Source organism: Gymnodraco acuticeps, unplaced genomic scaffold (genome assembly GCF_902827175.1).
Source record: "Gymnodraco acuticeps unplaced genomic scaffold, fGymAcu1.1, whole genome shotgun sequence".
Classification (NCBI taxonomy): domain Eukaryota; kingdom Metazoa; phylum Chordata; class Actinopteri; order Perciformes; family Bathydraconidae; genus Gymnodraco; species Gymnodraco acuticeps.
In genome coordinates, this window is record NW_022989983.1 from 1,380,975 (window position 1) to 1,396,971 (window position 15,997).

At 40.7% G+C, this 15,997-nt stretch overlaps 1 long non-coding RNA gene across 1 annotated transcript; it reads right to left on the reverse strand.

Moving 5' to 3' along the window:
* Positions 1-762: 762 nt before the first annotated feature.
* Positions 763-1,029, reverse strand: LOC117543721. Its single transcript, XR_004568601.1, has 2 exons — positions 981-1,029; positions 763-898 (listed from the first exon to the last, which is right to left on the reverse strand). It is a non-coding gene; the product is annotated as an uncharacterized LOC117543721 (long non-coding RNA).
* Positions 1,030-15,997: the final 14,968 nt, after the last annotated feature.

Here is a 15,997-nt window from a genome sequence, read left to right on the forward strand (position 1 = left end):
TCAGAAAAATGGCGTATTTATATATATATATATATGGCGCGCGTTGCATTGTGGGTAGCTCGTGACGTTACTGTGTGTGAAAGAATATACATGTTAGGCTAACGTTGCCTTGGTTAGAGCCTGTTGCTGTTGTTTATTGCTTTGAATTCTTTAAAACAAATATTATCTTCTTAAACCTGTATGGTAGTCAGGAACATCACATCCTAATGTTTATTGATATATTTAGAGGGAGGGAAGGAAGGTTTCAAAATTCTGATTAGATACATTTCTACCATTTCTTTAATTCATGGTGGTTTCAGTAATCCCCTGGTCATTGAGGACACAAGTAATCTAAAGTACTAATGTAATCTTTATGACTTTCAGAAAGGACAGGAGACCCACAGGTGCCTATCAATGATTGTCAACTGACAGCACAATGAGTCAAAGTACTAGCAGCAGCAGCAGCATGATGATGATGTTAAATGTGTTGTTTTAGGAACAGCCATTGTAAATAAATGGAATTCAATAAACATTGAATAGCATGCATGCAGTTTGTCTGTGCCTTTTCCTCTGTGTTGTCCTGGCATATAGTCTCCCCCATGGTTTGCTGTGCTGCCTGGGGATGCTCCAAGCGCTCAGAGAAAGGAGTACACATGCAAAGTTTCCCCACTGACACAGAGAGGAGGAAAGAATGGCTGGCTCAAATCAGCAGGAGCAATTTAACTATCACAAAAGACAACAACAGCAACAACATATGTGAGGTAATCATATTTTTCACAAAACGAAGACTTAATGTCTGTTTAATCAAAATAAAGAATAGGGAGAGGCTTGCTAAACTCTGGGAGTTGAGACTCAGGTGCAGGGTGAGGGTCTCATTGCAGGTCTTCAGGCTCCATTGAATCCCCGTGGGGTTCTTGTGCTGAAAGAGGGAGACAGGAGAAAGGGTTAGATACATCTAGCAACCTATAGGATGGGAAATTGCTGAGCTATTTTAAACTTACCTTGTGTTTTCACTCTCACTTAAGTCCCTCTCCCTTTGCCATCAATCCAAAATCAGCTGAGCTGCAACATAATACAGACAGGTGATAATCAACAGAATCACAAGGACATTATATGGCTCTGCTAAAAACACTCACCCATAAGTTACGTTTTTGTTTACTGTTTGGAAGTCTCAAATATGCACTCTAAATCCATATCAATAGCGATGTATCACACAAATAGCTCTCTTCCTTATTATTGTGTAACGTTCGTTTTATACTAGCTTGAACTCCAAAATGGATATCCTCATTTCACCACCCACTACAATCACACGCCCCAATGTTTTATTTAACTAATATGTAACTCCCTCCACCCCGGATAAAAGCACGTTAAGAAGCCCCTTTTCTCTAATTCCACAACGTTGGAAGAAATAACATTAAGAGAACGGATTAATAGGCTGTTCATGGTTAACGTGTGTTGCTAACTTTATCCGGTATCCTAGCCTCATCTGTCTGGCTGAAAATTAACGCAAGCATATGCCCATTGTAGAACAGGAAACAGAAGTTGGTCCAGGTTCTGGTCAACCCAAAATTGTGATAGAGCGAGAAACATGTTTTGTCATTCTGCCACCTCTAATGCTTACAGCAAGTAATCAATACCTCAGAAGGGTTCATGTACATGTAGGCTACGGTTTGTTAGCGGTTTGCTTAAACTACCCCTATAGCTATGTTGCCGGCTAGCAAACTCAGGCATTGCAAACAATAACGTGATATCAGAAAACTAGACATGTATAACTCACCTGACACTGTGACGTGCTATTCTCTTCATTCGAGTCTGTCATGTCCTGTAAATGTCAACGATAGATGTGTAATAAGAACGTCAACAGCCTGATGGCAACCGAAAATCCCTCTCTCATCTCAGATAGAAGATATGATTGGAGACGACCAGCCAATCAGAATTGACCTTCTCGAGTTCTCCGATTGGTTGGTTTTGTGGCACATTTGTAACGCTGTGACAACTTGAGCGAGCGCAGGCAAAGCTGAGCGCGCACATGCTGGAGAGGTCGAGCGAGCGGGGGAGAGAGAGCACGTGCAGCGGTCTGCTTGCGCACGAAGCAGGAGTTTTATGAGAGAAAATATATTTCTCTGTGCTCAAAAATGTTCAAGTGCGCGCTCAATAGCATTTTATATGCTCAACATGTTTCATTGCGTGCTCAGGATAGAGGCACAAATATAACGCCATAAACATGTTTCATTGCGTGCTCAGGATAGAGGCACAAATATAACGCCATAGCGGTCCAGCTATGAATTCACAGAGGGCCCAGCTATAGTAACTGAACGAGAGAGTAATGTCCAATGACAGTACAATTGACCAATCATATCTTCCCTCTAAATGGGTGGGTGTTATTATCGCGGACTTTATGACAAGTTCCGTCCGCTGTGAAACTTTTCTTGTTTCCATAGCAACAACAACTTCCTGTCAACAGCGTTAACTCGCCTTCAAAATAAAAGCATGCCAAATTACACTTAAGACATACAACTGCAACGAAAGTAAAAAATACAATGCAATATCCTTTTCAATTTCAAACACCACAAATAGGGTTATTTACAGGTGTTGTTTTGTGTGGTAGAGGGTCGCTTTCATTGATGCGTTTTGCACCCCGGGCCGTTGTTTTGATATTCCGCTGAAGTATACGCTGTGACGTAATAACTCGAGGGAAGGGGTGGGGGTCAGAGGGCCTAGGTATAAAAGTCACGGCTCGCCACTGCTTTCACCTCAGTTAAAGGCAGAGTTGTGAGCAGGGGCGGACTGGCCATCTGTAGAATCTGGAGAACCACAGAACGGCCGGTCGTCAAGGGCCGTTGACGGCCGGCCGGCCCTTTAAAAAAAAAATGTGTTTAACGTCATCATTTAAGTTGCACTGACGGCCGACAGCGGCCGCTAATGCAGTTGTGTGGTTCTTATCTGTCAATTAATCACACACGAAGAAGAAAAAAGACCGGCCACACGAAGAGACAACCCAGTCTCATGGCATTTCGTGTTCACCAACACGATTTTTAATCTATTGATTCGTGTTCACCAACACGATTTCCCCCTATTTTTCGTGTTGCACAGCACGATTTTAAAAGCAATGTATTTCTACTGGTAATGACGCTCATGGAAGCACGGCATTCGTTTGTGTCGGCTGCCCTTAAAGGCAATGTGAGCGTCCATTCTCATTGGATAACGGAGAATTGTACACCCGGAAGTAAGTATTCCCCTTACTGTCGATTGATTTTACAGTGATATCTGCACTACTCATCGACTAAAAAACACCAGATTATCCTTGTTAATTACACAACATTGATTGGTTTAAATTGTGTGCAATGCTTTTGTATTTTTCCCCTTCGATTCGGAGAAACAAATATTTTTTCGGAGTAAAGGATGGCAGAAGACACTACACTACCCAGAATCCCCAGCTATCGTTTGGACTACACCATGTGCTCTGTTTGACAAACCCCGTGATAGTCCTCAAGCTCTGTGATTGGAGAGTGTGCTCCGAGGGTTATGCCCCCCCTCCCCCACCCCGTCCCCAGAACTACACATGCTGGCTATTCTGTTTCGCAACATGTTCTCTATCTATGGCACGTCTCTACTGGGAGTTGTAGTTTTAAAAGACGTTTTTGTATTTCCCATAATAAGAAGTTGCCAGTATTAAACTGTGTACATCCCTGGAGGTTTAGGGGATAGGAAACACTAAAATTTAAAACATATAATTAATAAATGGGTGAAAATTGCTTGTGCCCATAATGGGCAGCATTAATATATATACACACATGCCAGCTAAGGTCAGAAGAGCTTTCTTTAACAGCTGGTCTTATGTTTGTGACCCCTGTTGTTAATTGATAACATTACATTACATTACATTAATTGATAAGCCTGAAACATGCACTTGTCAAGGTTCAGAGGCAAATTTTGCAAATATGGCAGTAGCCATCGATCAGCTTAAGATAAGATATACTTTATTGATCCCAAGTTGGAACATTTGCGTTACATCAGCATGTGTTACAGTTGTACATATGCAGTGGTGTTTATTTGTAAATCATTTAGTATAATCACACAAATTCTGTGTTTTATATTTAACAATTCTGTGTTCTTTATTTATTGATTGTTCAATACCTGACAAGGCCGGAGATGAAATATCTACATACATCTTATAAGAGTATAATACATTATGTATAATATCAGTTAAAAACAAGTGCTTCAACATAGTTAACATTGCTGGAGGTATGCACAAATATTGATAGATGTCTTGTAATGCACTTTTGAGGAACCTGCGACCCAAGTTTTTCATTCAATGCATAACTACACCATAGTTGTGTAGGCCTATATCAGGGGTCGGCAACAGGCGGACCGCGGTCCGGATCCGGACCCAGACGCCGACCTATACGGACCCGGAGCAGGGGCGGATCTACCGGGGTGGCATGGGGTGGCAACTGCCACCCTAAACAATAGCCTTGCCACCCCAGCTGCCACCCCAGTTGGCATCTTTGTTTTGAAAGAAAAGTTGTTGCTCATCGGACATTTATGAGAGAAAGTCTCTAATGTCCGAGTGCAAGTGAATGCAGCACAAGATTCACGTCATGTAACCCCTCCCCCGGTCCTGGCGCGAGAGTGGAAATATAATTGGTGGCGAATTCATTTGAACGGGACGGCGCAAAACGAGAAGCCTTTCGGACTCAAGTAGACTGAAGGAATGAGGTATTTGCGGTCTACACTGACAGAGAAGAGAATGTCAAGTTTGGCTGTACTCAGCTTGAATCAAAACGCACTAAAGCTGTTGATCTTAATACATTTGTGAGGCGTTTTGCTGAACAAGATAGGAATCGCCGCATTCAGCTGTAATATACATGCCAACTTGATGCTCTGCTCACGGATGACTCGATGAGAATAACAAACTGTTAAGATGATGACCTTGTATGCGTGTATATATTTTTTTCTTTGAGGGGGTCTGCCCCCAAAAAACTATTTTAAGTCCTGAAAAAGTAAAATAAGACGGTGTGTGAAACTACACTGCCCAGCCAACAGAAAGTAACCACTTTGATTGAACTAGGCCAGTAGGTAAGGACCTTCCACTGGATAATAACTGCAGCGATGTTTTATCTGAATACACGTTTTTTAACCCTAACTGATGCAGTTAGTCACTTCTTTAATGTTTGTTCTTTCTGATGTAAAGTCAAGGTTGTAACTGTATATCAATAATGATATAATTACTTGTTTTTCAAATTTGAAGGAGGGTGAGCAAGCATCTTGATGAACATTCATCATTAACTCCTCCAAAAAATAAATATAGTTTATTCAATAATAAATGAATATGTGAATCATAACAGTTCTTCACTATATCTGTAAAGCGTCTTTGAGCACCTGTAAAAGCGCTAACAAATTAAATCTATTATTATTATTATTTATTATTTATTTATACAGCTGATAGGAATAATATGATTGTTAATAGTATCATATTCATTCAGACAAACATCGATGAGACAGTTAATTAATGTACTTATTGCAGCAGTCTGCATATATTTGGTACCCCTGCTGGTCTAAGAGTGAGACAAACTCATTCAGTTATTGTTCAGTTAAAATTCATTAAATTACATCTGCCACCTTATATGTAAGGCTTTACTGATGTGCCACAATAATATCACCTATGTGATTGAGTTAAAATATTAATATTGTGGCTTTCCAAGTTAACATTGATTGTAGGGGTGTAACGGTTCACAAACATTTCGGTTCGGTACGTACCTCGTTTGTAGTTCACGGTTCGGTTCGGTACAGCAGAAAAAATGATCACAAAACATTAAAAACATTTTTTTATTATTATTAAACTGTGACTAATGTATTCAAATAAATACAACATATAGTAAAATAAACATTAAGGTGCAGCATTTCGATGAACTGAAATAATCTGTATTTGAACTGTACTAGTACCTAAGCAGCCAGCTTGACATTAGGACTTGCTTGTCATTGTATTTTCATGTTGTTTAAAGAAAGATTAACTTGTCCACATTGCTTGCTGAAATGGCAGATCTGCTGGCACTAACAATGTCTCCTGCTGTGGAGAACACCCTCTCTAGGGACAGAGGTAGCACAGCCAGGTAGCGCTTTGCTAGCATGGCAACATAAGGATATTTGGCGTTTGTAATAGCTTTGGCTCGGTCTGAACTCTTTGCGAGTGGTGGAGGCTTACATGCTTGTGGGAGTTGGGTTTGCACTTCAGTCTTTTTTCTTTTGGTACCGGTGATATTCACATTCGGGTGATGCCTTTTCAAATGAGTGTGATGTATTGCCAGCCGCGTAACCAATGTTAGTTGAACAATACCGACAAACAGCTTTGGTTCGGTCCACCTGTCTTTGTCCGTCATCCTTGTACGTAACTGTGAAACCAAAATGTTCCCAAACCGGAGACTTCAATGATGCTGTAGGATTTTCAGCTCAACTTTATCTGCGTTCGCCATTTCGACAGTTCCTCAAATTACTGACTACATTTGAACGCATCCCTGTGACCAGCTCTCATAGTATGCCTCTCGTCCAATGAAATTACTTGGTCGCTCTATGATATATACCTGAGATTACTTCCAGAAAGTTGTTCATGTTCTCAATATTTTTACGTTTAACGCTATATTCGTTCGGTACACACGTGTACCGAACCGAAGGGCCCGTACCGAATAATTTCAGTACGGGTACCGTTACACCCCTAATTGATTGATATGATTGCGATTTAAATCAGCATATACTTCTGTCAGGGGATGCCACCCCTCAAAATCTCCTGCCACCCTCTTGCCACCCCATGAATATTTGTCTAGATCCGCCCCTGACCCGGAGCTCTAATCAATACATTAATAGGGGATTTTTTTCGGCGCCTCCCGCTTTTTTAACGCTGATTTGGGTGACTTGTGTAATTCGTGGAGAACCGAAGAGTTTTCGTTTTGGGGGTGGCGGGGGAGGGAGTCCGTCCGTCAGTCCGACTGACGGACAACTTCTCACTTCAAAAAAGAAGAAGAAATCTAGACCGCAAAAATAATTAAACAAGCGAGTACCTGTTTTTCCTGGCCAAGGACAGGTTCCTTGAACACAACACGAGCGTAACGTGTCTTCACGTGGTATATGTCTCGTCTGAAAGGAGTGCTGAGCACCGGAACGCCGCTCCAGCCCTACAATATTGCAATACCCATAAGGAGCCGTATATGCCGCAGTGTTTGCGTGGCTGTGTCTTTAGTTGTAAGCACAGTGGCGATCTGTTGTTATTAGCATCTGGTTAGCTAGCTATGCTAACGAATTTAAAGAGCTTTTCTACAACCAGGTGGAAGAGAGCTATCTCCTGAGAGGCTCAAATAACCTCAGCTCAGTGAGGTTAAGGCACACCTTGATATGATCATTATAGTTATTAATGAGACTAAATGAAAAACAGGTATAAAATGCTATATGACAGTAACAAAAAAAGTTAATAGAGTTTAAAAGGGGAGTGATTTGTAAAATATCCAAAAAGAAAAATATGCTTACAGTTCTGTTTCATATGGGTGTTGAAAGATGTATCCATAGATCTCTTAATGTTGCTCTCAAAGTGCACTAGATTGATGCTTTTATCTTCAATATTTAAAAACAAATCTTCCCGGGGGAGCATGCCCCCGGACCCCCTTAGAGGAGGTTAGGTCCCCCCCCCCCCCCCTCACTTAAATCATGTTCACATGGATAGGATACTAAATACATTTGCACACATCTTGTGTCCATATCTTTCTGTTTTGGTGGTCATGCCACACCGTGCACATGCATGCATACGTGAGTCATGGTGAGATATCTGGATTGCTTTTTCTTTGCACAGCATGAAAGAAAGGCGAAATGAATGGGCTGTGATTTTAGATTTTTTAAGCAAAGGTTGAGCTCAATAATTTGTACGACCCTCGGAGGATGTTGTAAAAATGTAAAGGAAAAAGGTTCCCCACCCCTGCTGTAAATAATAATAAAAACCCTTGATTTATAACTTAACATCTCTGTCTCCTATTGATCTGAGTATATTATAAAGAATAGCAATTGAAGCATTATAGCGCAGGCCTTTGTCAGATGGTATATTACGCTGTTTTTTTTCTGCTTCAAATAGTTCTCTCTTTTTTCACCATACCTGTGTTTGCATCACTGTAACCAATGAGCACCTGCATGTGTGTGAGAATGGCCCTGACACCATTTCAGCCCAGATTTACAAACTCCTGGCAGGACAAGCTCGAGCTCAATTATCACACTGAACAGAACAAAGTGAGAGAGGGACTGCAATATAAGAGGGAAAGAAAGAGAAACTTTAAAACTGTTCAATTGTTATGATGTAAAGACTGATATTGTTCTATAATCGTCTGAAACTGTTAAGTCATGATGTGAAACGGTTAACAAAGAAAAAGGGACACTCAAGCTGATGCTACACTTTATTTTATTTATCTAAAATTAAGCACTTTTAAGATGCACATATTTTCAAAAGCTATTTTATTTATTTTCTCTATTTTATTTGTAAATGCAGCCCGAGAGGAACATTACACATATCCACAGTATTTAAGTAATAAATATTGTTGTTTTTGAATTGTACTTTCTTTATTTGATTGGCAGTCAGTTGTTGATTACATGCAGACGTTGATAAAGCTACAGGTCACTTCAATATCTATCACACTAATTCATAGCAAGTTAGACATGTATTATCTTTTCAATTTACACACGGCATCTATTGCACGTCTGTCCGTCCTGGGAGAGGGATCCCTCCTCTGTTGCTCTCCCTGAGGTTTCTCCCATTTTTCCCTTTAAACTGTGGGTTTTCTCTGGAAGTTTTTCCTTGTACGATGTGAGGGTCTAAGGACAGAGGGTGTCATATTGTCATACTGATATTATGTACAAACTGTGAAGTCCACTGAGACAAATGTAACATTTGTGATATTGGGCTATATAAATAAACATTGATTGATTGATTGATTGATTGATTGATTAGACATTTTGATGTTCCGGACCTTTGCATGGGGAGATTTTCTCTAACTGGACCTCGTTGAATTTGAGTTGAAGACCCCTGGCCTATATGATATGTCAATAAACCTTAGAAAATCTTTAAATCTTGAAAGGGATGTGCAAAATAGTCATTATATACAGTCTTTAATTAACTATTAGTAGAGAATAACGATTAATGAATATACTTTATAGGGATCCTATTAATATCTAATAATAAAAATAATGAAATTCAATAACATGCTTTAACCACTAGGTGTCCCTTTATATCAGCTGTGCACCTTTATGGTGTAAATACAGCCTATCTACCAATTGGATCAAATATAAAAGTCAGCCGAATTAGTGTTGATACTGCAAGGAGATGTATTGTGTGAAAACTAAATGTAAGATAATTAATAATAATAATAATTCCTTACATTTATTATAGCGCTTTTCCAGATGCTCAAAGCGCTTTACAAATACACATTACACATATCATACATGCAATGGTCATGTATGAAGATGTTGTTTAATGGCTGATATATTTATGATCCACGTCACGTTTTCAGTTCCTCATGTTTGTCTAGAAGTCTTCTCATCAGGGCTCTATAAATACAGAACTACGGCAGATATGTAATATTTAATGCAGCCGAACCGTGTATTACAATGCCGTTATGTGATGACTTTCAAAGAGAAAAGCATATAAGCTTATATATTTTTTAAATGTTTTCGGTCTGTTTCCGGTATTTGTTAATGACGATGTGCTGTGAGATGTGAGACTGGAATTGCACAGGGGAAAATAACGTAGGCTATCTTTAGATGCGGATTTTGTTCAACTAATATGTTTGCGCTGTGGACCAACACTATACATTGACGGGGAAGGGGGTAGCAATAAAGATAACACCATTAAACAGTTACACAACATAACAGAAATAATATCGATAGCAGCGTCCCTAGCAACCACCTTGGTAACAATGAAAACGTTCTATGGACGCAATTTCCTGAAGTAATCTTCGTAATAACTAGCAAACTAAAGATCATGTACATCCACTGCACACATAATCTGAAATAACAACTCATATTTCTCGCATCAAATGACATCAAAACGCATTTTAATGGCCAAACTAACTTTAAATAGGCATTTTCCACCGAGAATAAAACGAAGTTCGGCCATGTTTTTTTTTTTCTGCAGGGAGAAATTTGAAGATCACGTGACATAGACGCCAGCCATTGGAATGAATGGTGAAAAAAAACGGGGTTTGTCAAACAGAGCACATGGTGTAGTCCAAACGATAGCTGGGGATTCTGGGTAGTGTAGTGTCTTCTGCCATCCTTTATTCCGAAAAAATATTTGTTTCTCCGAATCGAAGGGGAAAAATACAAAAGCATTGCACACAATTTAAACCAATCAATGTTGTGTAATTAACAAGGATAATCTGGTGTTTTTTAGTCGATGAGTAGTGCAGATATCACTGTACAATCAATAAGTAAGGGGAATACTTACTTCTGGGTGTACAATTCTCCGTTATCCAATGAGAATGGACGCTCACATGGCCTTTAAGGGCAGCCGACACAAACGAATGCCGTGCTTCCATGAGCGTCATTACCAGTAGAAATACATTGCTTTTAAAATCGTGCTGTGCAACACGAAAAAAAGGGGGAAATCGTGTTGGTGAACACGAATCAATAGATTAAAAATCGTGTTGGTGAACACGAATCAATAGATTAAAAATCGTGTTGGTGAACACGAATCAATAGATTAAAAATCGTGTTGGTGAACACGAAATGCCGTGAGACTGGGTTGGAAGAGAAGGGATTAGACGCCGCGGCAGACAGGGAGAATGAAAAAACATGGATACAAATCAAAGAAAGCTAAAGAAAAAGGTCGGGCTGAGAAGGCAAGAGAAAAAAAGGTGAAGTCACTCGCAGGTGAAGCATATAAATGTCGCAAATTGACAGACCTTTTTGGCAGCAGCGCTGCTACAAGCACTATCAGCAGCAGCTTAGAACAAGTGCAAGATGATGAAGAGAATGATGAGGGCGCGAGTTCAGATATACAGCCAGCCTCCTGCGTTCATGATGAGGGACAGAGTTGAGCTGGTGGAAGAACCAGCTTAACTGGCACATACAAGTGTAGGGCAAGAGGTGGGTGTGAGCATTAGTTGTGGATGTGGCAGACAAAAGTAACAGTCCCCGTTTAGACGGTTAAATAAAGTTGGCAAGTGCAAATGTAAGGGCCGACTTCAATGTAGATTCAGTATCCTAACCATAGTGAACGTAGCATTCATTGCAAGGCTGTTGTGTTAGACTATAAGACTAAGATTACTTTTAGCCAGGTGTATCTGAAAAACAACTGTATGTGAATGTCTCTACTTTGTTTCTTTGTAATTGTAGCAATGAATTATGTAAATATGATGTCCTCTATTGTTTGTTTTTATGTTGTTTTTATGTTTCATGTGGAACTAAATTGATGCAGGTCTCCCTTGTAAAAGAGATCCATGATCTCAAGGGACCTATCTGTCTAAATAAAGGTTTGAAATGAAATGAAATGAAATGATGAGCAGGAAACTCTAATGTGTAGTTAATTAAGAAATATCAGCAGCAGCAATGAGTATTTGTGGGGCTTTTACAATTGAATTGTTTACATAATGTACAGAAAGCATGATTTCTGCTGAAATCTCTGTTGATAGCCCTTTAGTTTCTGAATCTCATTATCTAGTTCAAACGGTATTTGAGAGTTCTTGAATCGTTCGAAAACAAAGGTGTATCTTAGTGTTATATATTTGAGTGTTGTATGTTTTTGTAATAATGGACCAAGAGTCTCTTTAAATAAAAGATGATGATGATGATGATGATGTTAGAATAGCAGTGCAGGCAGGCGTCATGCCTTAACAGCACATACATCTATTTATAATACAGTTAAAAATGTGGATTAAAGCTAGTTTCCACAGTTTTCCGTACAATGTTCATCTCCGGACCAAGCGAAATAGAGAGAAAATCATAGTGATCACAAATATTCAGTAGATTTTCACTCCCACACTGTTGTGATGTATTTGTACCTTGGGCAGAGGAACAAGCTGCATTAAGACCCATGAATGCTAAACAAGCTGGAAGTGTGGTTGATGAGAGTTGAGTTTGGCGTCTAGGCTCGGGCCTCATCACTCCACAGATATACATAGCACGATGAGTGATGATTAAATAACTAACCCCCCGAGCCTACAGGTGTAAGCTGGGGTGGTGGTGGGGCAGGCGAGCAGCAGCGACGTGGAAGTAGCTGCACAATAGCAGCAGCAAGCAAAGCAGAGAGAGATATGTGGCAGGTTAAATAGAGTGGCATATTAAAGGGGAAAGGAAACACCATTACAGCTATAATATTCCGGTAGTTTATTCATTTTACAATGGATATTGATCGTAATATTTATTGTATATGATATTACTCGCCAAAAGAAAATTAATTATCCGCCGGCTGGGTGGGGAATTCCGGGACCAGGCCGCCGCCATTAGGGGAGTCCCAAATGGTGACGTCACTGTGTGGGTCCTCGCTCCGGGTATCCATACCGGATATTCATTTTCAGCGGGGAAGCCGGCTGATCGCAGCGGGATGGGAAGACCCACACGAGCCGCGGAGTTAGGGTGGAGTTATGGTGGAGTTGGGGTGGAGACAGAAATGTTAGCTCAGCAGACTTCAGGGAGCCGAGGAGCATCTAGGTAGCAGCCTGCTAGGTCCGATAATGCTAGCTAGCTAGCGGGCTAGGGACCGGTGAGCAGGAAAGAGCCAGCAGGTAGGAGATGACAACACAAAGATCTGTGTCGATTCGATATAGAGATGCTGCTATTTTTGCTGATGACTGACGTTTCAAAAGTAGAGAGCCAGACAGGAGAGGTTCTGATCTGGACTAAAGAACAATATTTGGGGCGGAGGAGCGGCGAACAAACAACGCCAGCACCCTCGGCGACCCGGAAAAGTAGTAGTAGTAGTAATCTGGTAGTGCTGCAATATTTACCTCTCTCTCGGCAGCTGAAGCAGCTCGTTTGGTGGCTCGAACTTCACGTTTGTTGACACTGGTGTCATTGTCTTGCGCGGCCGACGTGCTGGGACGGTCGGTGTTCCCGACTGCATACGATGAGAAATCGAATATTGTGGGAACAGATCCTGGCTTCAAATCCGATGTTTTGTATTGAACCAAGCATCCAGACTCATCAAACCTCATTTTGTGGACATAATCGTCATTTGTAAAGTGTTCGCTGCACACACGTGCGTACTGATTCAGCGGCGGATCGGACCGTTTCATGGAAATAACCCATGCTTTGAGCAGCTTCTCATCCGTTAGTGGCAGCCTATGGAAATGTTCTTCTTCCTTCTTTGTATAAAAACCATTTGTTCAGCCTGGGGCAATACAATACGCTCCTGACGACGACCGTTTTCTTTTGTTGTAAACCACTGGTGCATTGCACGCCATGTTGTTTGCAGCTGTATTGAGTTTTGGCCCAGGAAGCCGTACCCACACAGTGACGTCACTGGGAAAGTCCCGGATCGATGGAAGCGCCCAAGGTCATTAGGCACGTATTTCAAAAAATGTATTCGCGTATCTCGATCGTTTACATTGGAAATAGACTAGATAAATACATTTCCTAATGGGAATATTGTCGCATGGAAAGCCGTTTGAAAAGTGTTTCCATTTCCCTTTAAGGAGACTCTGTTTGGTTGGTTGTAGAGTGGCAAGGGGCGTTATGTATGAATGTAGCATAAGTGCTCGAGTTGACTGCCTGAACTAGCTCGCAGGCTTCGCCCCATTTTTGGGCACCAGACGAAAAAAGGGGGATAAAAAGTCTAAAATGCACTACAGCTCAGGAAGTAAGTCCTTTTAACTGTTCTAAGAATTTGTATGAGCGAGATTCAAGTCAGTGATTTATTGTGAGTGATAATAGATAGAAACAACATGATTCATCCATCATGTGCTTTAGATGTTCTGAAGCTGCCAATGTGTCTGTGCTATCCATTTTCATTTCTGAGTACGAAAAAAATGTAGTTTTGAAAAGCCTAAGCTATGAATACACGTTCGCCCTAACAAAACAAGTTGAGTCATGGATCAGACACACGCACTTAGACAAATCCTCAACAATTGAGAATAAGCATGAGTAAACCCACTGAATAACAACTGTTGTCCTCTTGGCTCAGATCCGGTACAAAAGAGAAAAGCGTCTGAAACCTGGATTAGAAATACTGACGGAGGATGTTGGTTTGGCTGCATCGCTATGGGATGATTGACAGGGCGCTTTCCAGTGGGAGGTAAGAGGTGAGACGTCGTGAAGAAAGGTGTCAGTGAGGCTGGGACGGTAAGTCCAAGAGAGACGACAGAAAAAACGTTAGCAAAACAACACCTGCAGGAAAATGTGGCTGTAGTGTCTGTCAGTCCTGCTGTGCAGTTAAATAGGTGATGATTAACACCAATTCATGTGAAACCATCTGGTGTCATCAGTGGCTTTAAGACAATGACAATTGACTCCATGCTGTGAGAAAGACTTGGTTCCTGTGATCAGTAATGGGCAATCAAGTGTATCTGCATATCGTTTATAGAGCTATAGAAACAGGTGGGTCAATAATGTTTTTTGACATTCCCCTCCTCCTGCCTTCTGGAGTTTGACTTGTGTTCATCATTTGTACCCAGAATGCCTTTGAACAAGCACCAGACAGCAGACATCATGTAATCTGTTGAATTATATTTGAAAGTGGAAAGAGTGTTTGATGACAGATCATTTTATCTAGATGTAATTTAAACATGAAATTCTTGACCTCTGAGGTTGTACCTCAGCTAACAACCATGCCGACCTGACCACATGTAATCTACATTTGGCCAGCTGTATGGCAAAGTAAAAACCACACCAACAAGCAACTGGCTTAAAATCAGACCAAACTGACATTGCTTTTATTTCCATTTATTTTTTGGCAGGTAGGGAGGTTATTTGTTTTGTCCTGACCAATCATTAGCAAGCATCCATCCTGTTGACATGCTGTACAGGCTGCTAGAAAAAGTTGATCAAAGCATCTTTACTACTATTCTGATCAGAGAAACAAGTCACTTCACTAACCCTAAACGTTGTCCAGTCATTCACGTTCGTCAACATTTTTCTCTGTCTTTTTGTCATGAATGTAGCTAAGTTACTTTATAACAAATATTTGTATATGCATGCAGAACCTTTAGGCAACAGGACAGAACTGTTCTGGTTTCCGTTTGTGTTGTGTTTGTTGTCTGTTTGAATAGGGAAGTATTGACCATCCCAGATTGATCAGACTTTTGTTGAAGGGAAACGGCACATTGAGACGAAAAATGGGCAGAAACATTGGCTGAAAAGCAATCTTGCAACCCATTGTTGTCCATTAGCCAATGAATTTAGCTTGTGAAACAATCCTGTTGTAGATCTCTCTTGGCAAGAGTATCTGCTTTCCAGATATCTGCTGGCTACACCAGAAGTCATAATTAATTGCCCCTTCAAGCTGAATCGTCATCAGGCCAATAGCCGATGGGTTTTTGAGATTGCAAGCTAACTAGCAAGCTATGTTGAAAGACTAGGTCACCATTCTTTAATTGTTTCTTGAACTCCCTTTAGTCTGCAACATGATGATGTCCCCGGGGTTATCAGCTTGGACCTCGATGTTAGCAGACGCCTTTGTTGCAAACTGGAATCAAACTGTAGTTTACAAAAATTGGTTTTATTAATGATTATTTTGCATTGTTTTTATAGAATCCAGCATTTGTAGCGCCACACTTTAGACTAGAAGTCAAGACACTTTTGCCTTTGGTGAATTTCCTTCTTTTTTTCAAAAAGCCATCTTTTGATAACCCCCAATTTATAAAAATGCTATATACTTAATCCCTTTAGACCAGGGGTAGGCAAGTAAGTTTGGCCGTGGGCCAATTTTTTGCTGAGCCGCAAGATGGCGGGCCAGAACATAATCAAAGCCTAATTCAAGGAATTGATTTTGGTAAGAGGGCGCAGCGCCCCTGTTCCCCGGTTCAGAAAAAACTCTATCGCTGATAACCCTCCC